Genomic DNA, 10,198 nt, shown 5'->3' with positions numbered 1-10,198 from the left:
TCAGCTGTGTGAAGGGACCACAGGGTGTAGGACCAGGAAACATCTGGGAGAATTTTCTTGACAGCAGGAATGGAACTGCATATGTCTTTTTGTTGTTTTAAAAGATTTTATTTTTAATCTCTACACCCAACATGGGGCTTGAATTAAAAACCCTCAGATCAAGAGTTGCATGCTCTACCGACTACGCCAGCCAGGTGCCCCCTGGAACTGCACATATCTTTATGTTACAGTCATATTTAGATCATTCATGATATCAAATGTGTTTTTACACAGGTGTGGGGACTAATTATTATTTTCTAGCATATCCAAGTAGGATACCAACATGATGACCTTAAGGAACAAAGCCTATGACATGGAACATGGAAGATTCTAGATTGGAACTTATCTCGATGCAGTCATTCTGACATTTTTCCTATGAAATGGAACATGAATCACACTTTGGAGCCCTAAGGGACACCCCTACTTATCATAACACAGAAAGCCAATGTGCCCACTCTTCCACTTTAAAAGGAACAACTGAGCTGCACAAGTCACAAAAATCAAGATGGTGTCAGAAATAGTGAATTTCACATTCAGAACCAGCAAAACAACTATCAGATGGGGAGTCCGGCATTGAGGTGACTGGGTTTTGGTGCTCTGACAGGAATCAAAGATATTATGAATAAGGATTCACAAGCAGATATAAGGACCCCTATAGATTTCCAGAAATACTTGGGTAGAGTCACCACAAGAAAAGACCGATCTATCTTTCAATGGAAGGGATCAGAGCATCAAAATTGGAAGCATTCATGTAAATGTCACTTCATCTATTCCCTCAAAGGTATTTATTGAGAATGTATTCCCATGCCAGGCATGATTTAGTCCCTGGGCATATGGCAGTAGATAAAATAAAGAAGGGGCCTTCTTTCAAAGAGATTATATTCTAGTGGAGAGAGAAAGAATATAAACTTGAGAACAAACAAGTAAGTTAAGGAAAAGGGCTACAAATTAAAAATAAAATGGCAAAGGCATGAGGAGTGCTTGGAACAGGTGCGTCCTTCAGCCAGGACTGCTAGCTGGCCCACTGTGTGGACCTAAATGATGAGAAGGAGGGAGCAGCGAGAAGATGGGGAGAGAAGCCACAGCATACGTTGAGAAGCCTTAGACATGCTGGTTTCAGTAGTACTGGGAACTGACTTCACATCTAGGTCACTGTTAAATGTATAAACAACAACTGTCACCAAAGCTTCCTGGGGAAGTCCTATAGCCTCTGATATATGCTAATGAATGCACTGGAGTCGAAGGAGAAAGACAATTAGAGAAATTGTGCTAAGTCAGCAGTGCCCTTGCATTGATAACATGTCTGAGGACAACCTATCCTGAGGCACTCCCAAGCTCTATCCTGACAGGCACATGCAGAGCTAAAATAATCCTTGAATCCTGTGTGACTCTGAAGCCCTAACAGTGCACTGAAACACCTCTACCATGCAGCCACATTGAATGTCAGTACAGTATCCCCATGTTTCAGCAGAAAGAGCTCAGACCCAGAGTTTGAAGACATGAATTTAGGTCTGGACTCTACCTGTCAAAACTGAGTAAATTTAGACAAGCTACATTCTTCATCTATAACCATAAGGATGACACCAAGATCACAGAGTTTTGCAATGATGAGATGAGATCAACACCTATAAACATGTTTTGTTCATTCCAAAACATAATGCAAGTATTTGTCATCAGAATCTGTGTATCCTGAACCAAATCCAGCCCCAGTATAGAATAATCAACCTCTGAAATGCTTACTATAATTGATATATCCTTTATTTTTTGTCTTTCACTTGTATTTTTAATTTAAATTCAATTAATTAACATATGGTATATTATTAGTTTCAGAGGTAGAGATCAGTGATTTAGCAGTTGCATGTAATTCCCATGCTGATTCCATCACATGCCCTCCTTAATGACCATCATCCAGTTACCCCAACCCCCTTCCAGCGACCCTCATATGCAACAAACTAAGATATATCCTTTATATCCTTTCTTTCCGAGTGAATTGCCGATTGAGAAAAGCTGATTGGCATCTTTAGATGAAGCACCTGACTCTGGCTTCTCTCTATAAGGACAAATCAATTCTCAATTTCTTGGTTCGGGTACTGTGTTTATCCAGTGCATTGTACACAAGTTCTGGGCATGATTCCATTCAGCCCTAAGCAATTCGCATTAAAAATATTCGAGCCACACCTCTGCTCATTCACTTCTGTTTCCGATGGTGCCTGTGGCTATTCCTGACTCATCATTCGGTGTCCAAGTGAAAGGGAGGAGGACTGCAGCTGGAATGTTCCTTATGACAGTGGCCAAAGCAATTCCATGTATTAAATAATAAATAGTCCTGCCGTAGGTCATACTTTTCTGGTTGCCTATCTTCCTCTTTTCTTATATTTTTTCTTTCTTTCTTTCTTCTCTATCTTTCTCCTCCTTCTTCTTCTCCTTCTTCTTTTAGAGGGTGAGTTATTACTTTCCAAAAAAATGAATCATGGGGCTACCTATCTCTGAAAGTAAGGTATACCTGGACAGTACAGCTTTATACTGAATCTTGTTATTTTTAGTACAAAATGAATGGAATGCAAAGAACAGAGCCTCCACAGATGGTTTAAACCACGTATAAGTGAATAGTTATTATGAAGCCACATATGGCCTACCCAGCTTCATAGACTCATTGTTTAATGTCAAAGCAAAAGGATTCAAGATGTAAAAGGCTCCCAGGGGCTCCACAGTGTTTATAAGAAAGCTAGACTTGGGCCTTTCAGTCAGGTGGTCCCAGGGCTATTCTCTCATACACGGAGCTCACTCTTGAGAAGTTAGGCCATCTGGGGCCACCATTCACCTGCTGTATTAGCTTCCTATTGCTATTTTAACAAATTGCCACATACATAGAGGCTTCAAAGAACACAAATTTATTCTCTAACGGTTCTGAAGTTTAGAAGTTAAAAATGAGTCTTATATGGCTAAAATCAAGACGTTGGCAAGGCTGATTTCTTATAGAGAATCCAGGGAGAATCAACTCCATGGCTCTTCCAAACTACTAAAGCCTGCCAGCATTTCTTGGGTTGTGGCACACATCACTTCAATCTCTGCTTCTGTGGTCACATTGCCTTCCCCTCTTACTGACTTCAAACTCCTGCCTCTCTCTTATACAGACTCTTGTGATTATATCAGACCCACCCAGATAATTTGGGATCATCTCCCCATCTCAAGATCCTTAATCACAACTGTGAAGTCCCTTTTGCCATATAAAGTAACATTCACAGATTCTTTTTTTTTAAGATTTATGTTTTTTTTAAAGGTTTTATTTATTCATGAGAGACAGACAGAGAGAGAGATTGAGAGAGTGAGAGAGAGCAGAGACATAGGCAGAGGGAGAAGCAGGCTCCATGCAGGGAGCCCGACGGGGAACTCGATCCCGGGACTCCAGGATCATGCCCTGAGCGGAAGGCAAGGGCTAAACCGCTGAGCCACCCAGGGATCCCCACATTCACAGATACTTGAGATTAGGATGTGGACATCTTTGAGAATCATTATATCCATTATTGGGTGCCCAGTTCAAGTTGTCCTGCTTACCTGAGGATGAGAAGGAATCTTCTAAACAGAGAAAAAGAGAGTTCAGACTGGCTTAAACTGATAGGAGTTAATCATATTTTCTTCTTTCCTCTATTCCAACAGCTTAACTAGTTCTTGACATACAATATTCCTCTAAGTGAGAAAGACTGCTAATTGTCCCCCCAATATGCATGTCACACTTTGTCCTTTGTCAGTAGAAAACCCTGGTATAGTTGAACACAAGGCTGCTTACGATTAGGTATTTTCAAGTTCTGGATAATGGAAGCAGAAGAGAAGTGTACAACTTTCAGACTATGGTTCTAGAGTAAAACAGTGGGCTCTTCTTCCCTCTCTCCTTCCTGGTGGCTCGCATTACAATGTGGTAATGGGAAGTGAAACTGTTGGAAAAGACCATGAGACAGAAGTCATGAGCCGAGCACCAACAGGGTAGATGGAGCCTTGGGTCCTTGAAAGAGTGGAACTATCTGATCAGCCCGGTAGTACGTGCTCAGATTATTTACAGACAATTGAGTTACAGAACAATAAACTTCTTTCTTATTTGGGTATAGGAGCCAAACTCATATCCTAACATAGTTTTCTTTTTTTTTTTTTTCTGAAGAGGGCACTAAGGGCTTCTTTCTTTTTTTTTAATTTTTTTTTTTTTTAATTTATGATAGTCACAGAGAGAGAGAGAGAGAGAGAGAGAGAGAGGCAGAGACATAGGCAGAGGGAGAAGCAGGCTCCATACACCGGGAGCCCGACGTGGGATTCGATCCCCGGTCTCCAGGATCGCGCCCTGGGCCAAAGGCAGGCGCTAAACCGCTGTGCCACCCAGGGATCCCTAACATAGTTTTCAACATATGAGAACGAACTCATTCTTTTCACAGCTTTGCCACTAAATGGATATATGATCTTACATAGATCAGTTTGCCTCTCTGATCCTTAGTTCCTTTAGTTGAAAAATGGAATTGATAATAATATGTACCTCGTGTGTTGCAAACATTAAATAGGAGTGGACAAGTGGCCATCATTTGTGAACTCTAAGGCACTTTACAAATATAAGGGTTGAAAGTTTAAATGTAATTTCTGATTCCTCCTCAAACATGCTTGGCTTTTTAACATTTTATTGTCTAAAAGGCTCTGCCAATTTTCTCATTGACTTTCATTTACTTAATAAGGTCAGCAATATAATTTGTAGAATATATATAAACTTTTTTCTTCTAGGAGTTAATAAAACTATGTTTATTTTGAATGGAAAAACATAAGACCCATTAATTTTTATCTTCCTGCACTAGCCTTTGTAAAAATGTTTGGTCACCACAGTGTAGAAGAGGAAAACTTACCTTTCCTTCTACCCTTATTAGTTCTTGTCTTGGGGTACTTTAACAAAAGACAGATTAAGAGGAGAAAAATGTGCAAGTGTATTAGATGTTAAGTTTTACATTATACAGAAACCCTCAGAAGTAAATGAAGACCCAAAGGCCCAGTTAAAGTTGAATGTTTAAATGATTTGGGCAAATCGTAATAAACTATGAAAACATGATAAAACAAAGGGGTTGGCCTAGAGCACTTAGTATGCAAGTGAGTAGAAAGATAAGGGTTAGTTTCAGAGGCTTGTTAATACAGACTTTCCTCTGCATCTTTGGTGATGAGAATGTTGCTTTCCTCCTGGAAGAGGGTGGACTTTTCATATGGGGGTTTTATCTCCTCATCAGAGCACCCATTTTGCATCCGTGGTTTTCTTAAGTGCCTTTAGCTCAAAATAATCTTTATGCCAAAGTGGCATTTTGGGGGGTGGTATATTTTGCCACCCTTCACCAAGCTTAAACAATGTCTATTTCTCCAACAGTGACTACATGTAAAAGAACATGGTCACCCAACTGTGGATTCAGAAGGAATAACCTGAAAAGGAAATGTGAAAGTCCTGTGCTAGCTACAAATTAAGATACAGGAATTCAATGTATGAAAGAGGTAAAAGACCAACACTTTCCACACAAAGAAGGTCTAGAACACCTTGTCCAGGAAGCAGAAAGAGATCTCTGTAGTACATCCTGTCTCCCAGCTTCAGAGTCCTGAGCTGTAGATTAAGTCACAGCTTAAATTCTACATTTAGAATGTGCTCAGAGCAGAGGTTGGAAGAACACAAATGAAGAAGGGTGTACGTTGGTTGACAGACATGTTCTTCTAGTATCCCAGTGGCCATTTGAGTTTGGATCAGGGACTAGTACTGGCCAAGCAAGGACTCTATGAACTCCTCAGGTTGGCTCTTGATTACTTTTTATTCTTCATTTTCATTCCTTCCCTTTCTATCCTCTGTGGGATCAATTTGGTAAAATAAAATGAGCCTTTGGGAACCAGAGAAACAGGGTAATATTGAACTCTTACTTTTTGGCAATCAGCAGTATTTAAATGTTTTATCAATGTTTAATATGATGGGAGAATGAAATTAATATATGGTTCCTTTTGTTATCCTTTTGTCCACACATGTAAGACTCCTGCTTGCATTTTTTTTTCTTTTCTTAACAAAAGTTCTTTACTGACAAATTTTACCATGTTTCTATACAAATTTAAAGACAATCCTTAGTAAATAATAGAGTTTCAAATTTGCAACTCAGGGGTCACAGAGAACTTTTCTTCTGTTCCTTTTGTGTTTGGCATATATTGGGCACCTTTCAGGAGCTGTTACACATGCAAAGGGTTGTTCTTCTGGATGAATAACAAACTGGTGCAAGAAAAACCACCCAGTACACTGTAATTACAAACTGGAAACTCATAATTGGTGCATGAACCACTTCCTTTATGAGTTGCTCGGCTTTATTCACAACTTTTCTTGTTGGAAGGGCCATGTCTTCTGGCTCTGCCTTTAATAATGGTGATAATCATAATAACTGTAATAATGGAGCATTACTTTCTAATTACAAAGAAAATTTCTTCTGAAGGGCTCAGAGCACTTCACAGACATTATCTCATTCATTCTCATAACCTCTTTGTGCTGCTTGTCGGTCACTAGCATGGTCATAGTAACAGCTTGGTCATGTTCCACTTCTCCATACTCTCATAAAGCCAGGATGGCAAGGGGAACCTTGACACTTCCCAAACTCTGGTGGAAACTTTTGCCTATTTCTGAATAGGGTTAATTATGCAACTTTAGACATCAGTAATGCGACACAAAGCATTACATGCAAGCTACACCTTGTTGGAAGAGAAACTTTTCATGATTTCAGCCCATCCTTCTAAGGACACAAGGCTCTGCATTCTGTCAGTGGAGAGCTGCCAAATACACAGATTCACCCCTGTTGCTAATATCATCCTATTGTGCTCTATCACATAGTGGAGCCTAATGTGACTGATCAGTTCTCCAAAACAGGGCTCAGCAAACTGTGGTCCACAGGCCAAATCTGGATAAGAATGGTTTTTCTGTTTGTAAATAATTGTGCATGTAAAATAGTTATATAAGTCCCTAAATAATATCCTGGATTTCACCCCTTGGATTCTGAAATCTAAAATACTTACCACGTGGTTCTATAAAAGTTTGCCAACCTCTACTCCTAAGAATAGGACACAGACATGAAAGCCTGGACAGTGGGAGGCGAGCAGCATGAATAATCCCTGAACACTTCCAGGGCATAATCAAGAAAGATCCTAACACTAAGATTCGCAATGCACCTGACAGAAAAAAAACGTCAAGACCTGGCCATGATTCGCTAGTGCTCTATTTACCGCTTTAATTTCTCAGTTAGATTATTTCTTGGGTGTAAATTATACTTTTCCCCCCAAAAAAGTATATTTATAATATGGCTACACCAAGTGATACTTTTTTGTTTCCTCTTAAGGTTCATATCTCCAAGCCATTGTACTGCCATACAATTGCCAAGATAGTCACACTTATGTGTGTTTTTAACAGTATGTATTGCTTGTGTCTGGGCTGTTCTATTTGCATCAAAAAAAAAAAAAGGATTAAAAGCATCATTATGACACACCTTAGAGATGTTTACTAGTCTTTACAGTCAGTGAGTAAGCAATGGGTGTGGTAGTTTTGACTTATTCACGTTCTCATGGTGTTTTGCTTTTCTGATCTCTCACATTTGGATGAAGCCTCAGTCTGTTTCAAGGCATTTAATATTCAGAACTTCGTAGAGACAGAGTCTGATAAAAACCTTCAGGAAAAGGACAACTGGTAATTGGGCCTAGTCTTCCTGAGCCACAAATGACAGTGGGACTATTTTGTTTCTGAGACTGGCACTGACTTTTTCCGGTCCTCATGTACCTCTTAGCTTGTCATTTTGCTTACTTTTTCCCCTCCTGTTCATTCCTCTCCCTTATTCCCCCCATTGGACCAAAAATATGTTGGAAACAAGGTAATAAATTAGACACTTTTATATTTTAAGATCAGCTTTCATTTAGTGAGGACTTTATAAGTATTTAGTACACTAGGAGAATAGTTTTCATTGCTGACTTTTGGGTCATGTCTACTGTTGGGTGCAACTGACGCAGTAAATAGAGTTGATTTTGACAAAGAAGGAATAAGGGCAAGGTTGAACACATGTTCCTCAGGCATAGTGTTCTTAATATGTGAGTATGTCACAACAACAAATCCAGTCCTACCTGTGTGCCTGGATATTGAGTATCACAGACAGACTTTAATTTGTCTTGTCCCCTTTCATGTTGCAGAGCAGAAAGGATGAGATGATATGCAATTGCTGGGGGAGCAGTCAATAGATCAGACCCGCAGTGTGTGTCTTGAGAATCATGTTGACTGCAAAAGGGATTAGTCACCAGTCACGGCACCCTGTAAACCAAGAAAACATTTTTAATGGCAACAGTTAACAGAAGACAGGAGGCAAATTGTAAAAATAATTATTGAAAGTCAATGTTAAAATTCTATTTGGAACTTTAAAAAGTAACCTTTGCTATGATCCCAGAGGCACAGGTAACAAAATAGAGATACACTGAACTTCATCAAAATTAAAAACATTTATGTCTCAACAGATATTATCAAGAAACGAAAAGGAGAAACCGACAGAATGGAAGAAAATACTTGTAAATCATACATCTGACAAGAGATTAATATCCACAGTATTTAAGTACTCCTATAACTCAACAACAACAAATAAACAACCCGATTTAAAAATAGGTAAAGAATTTGAACAGATGTTTTTCCAGAGAATATATGCAAATGACCAATAAGTATATAAAAGATACTCAACATCATTTATCATTAGAGAAAAGCAAATCAAAACCACAATGAGATACCACTTCACATCTACTAAGGTGGCTATCATCATCATCATCATCATCATCGTCATCATCATCATCTTCAACTAGAAATAACAAATGCTGGGGGAAGATATGGTGAAAATAGAGCCCTTGTGCACTGCTGGTGGGATTGTAAAATGATGCTGCCATTATGAAAAAACAGTTTGGTGTTTCCTCAAAAAGGTAAATACAGTATCTCCCAGTAATTCCACTTCTAGGTCTATGTCCAAAAGGATCGAAAGCAGTAACTCAAACAGATTTCTGTACACTAGCATTCATAGCAGCATTATTCACCACAGCCAAAAGGTGCAGGCAACCCAAGTGTTCACAGATGAATGGATAAACAAAATGTGGTATATATACAATGGAATATACCCAGCCACAGAAATGAATGAAATTTCAACATGGGATACAATATAAATGGAACTTCAAAACATTGTGATTAATGAAATCAGCCAAACACATAAGGACAAATATTGTATGATTCCACTTATGTGTGGTACCTAGAATAAGCAAATTCATAGAGAGAGAAAGGAGAATAAAGGTTAGCAGGATCTACAGGCAAGGGAAAAGGAAAAGTTATTGGTTGATGGATATGGAGTTTATGTTGTGGATGATGAAAAAGTGTTGGGGATGATGAAAAAGTATTGGGTATGAATAGTAGTGACAGTCACATAACATTGTGAATACATTTAATTGCCACTGAATTGTACACTTACAAAAAATGATTAAAATGATGAATGCATGAAAAAAAAAACAAAAAAAAATAAAATGATGAATGCATGTTATATTTTATGTATGTTTTATCTCAACAAAAGTAATTAAAAAAATCTTTGATATTCACTTCTTCTCTTCTTCTTCTTCTTCTTCTTCTTCTTCTTCTTCTTCTTCTTCTTCTTCTTCTTCTTCTTCTTCTTCTTCTTTTTCCAAAAAGCTAACATTTTTATTCTTAGTTTGGGCTTTTGTTCTCATCATTAGGCAAGTAGTTTTCAAACTTGAAACTGACAGCAAAGCTCCCTGAAACAGCAGCTGTGATTCTGTGCTCCTCTCCAGGAATTGGAATCGTGTCTGTAGTTATAATTTCAGCACATGTGGACTGAGCTTGTAATATGTGTATTATAGAGCAGAGCTACAATTCATCTTAATGATGGTATGTGAAAGAACATCTCGGCAGGGCACCTTAATGAAATGACAATTGGTTGAAGACTTAGAAGATTAAAAATACCCAAGACTTTCAGAAGCCATATCAACTCTCATTTGGATCCTTTAAGGGATAGCATAAAATAATGTTCTCTGCTAAATAACAAGAAAGCTTATATCAAATAGACTAAAAATCCTTTTAATATATTTTTCAAGGATGCAGCCATTA

The 10,198-nt window shown here is 38.5% G+C and overlaps 1 long non-coding RNA gene across 1 annotated transcript; it reads left to right on the top strand.

Moving 5' to 3' along the window:
- Positions 1-426: 426 nt before the first annotated feature.
- LOC112670869 (uncharacterized) lies at positions 427-9,563 on the top strand. The gene is made up of 3 exons (XR_003143258.3): positions 427-820; positions 5,423-5,544; positions 8,563-9,563. It is a non-coding gene; the product is annotated as an uncharacterized LOC112670869 (long non-coding RNA).
- The last annotated feature ends 635 nt before the right edge of the window (positions 9,564-10,198 follow it).

Source organism: Canis lupus, chromosome 14 (assembly GCF_003254725.2).
Source record: "Canis lupus dingo isolate Sandy chromosome 14, ASM325472v2, whole genome shotgun sequence".
NCBI classification, from domain to species: Eukaryota; Metazoa; Chordata; class Mammalia; order Carnivora; family Canidae; genus Canis; species Canis lupus.
Note: the sequence above shows the minus strand (reverse complement) of the source record. Positions and strands in the feature narration are given on the sequence as shown.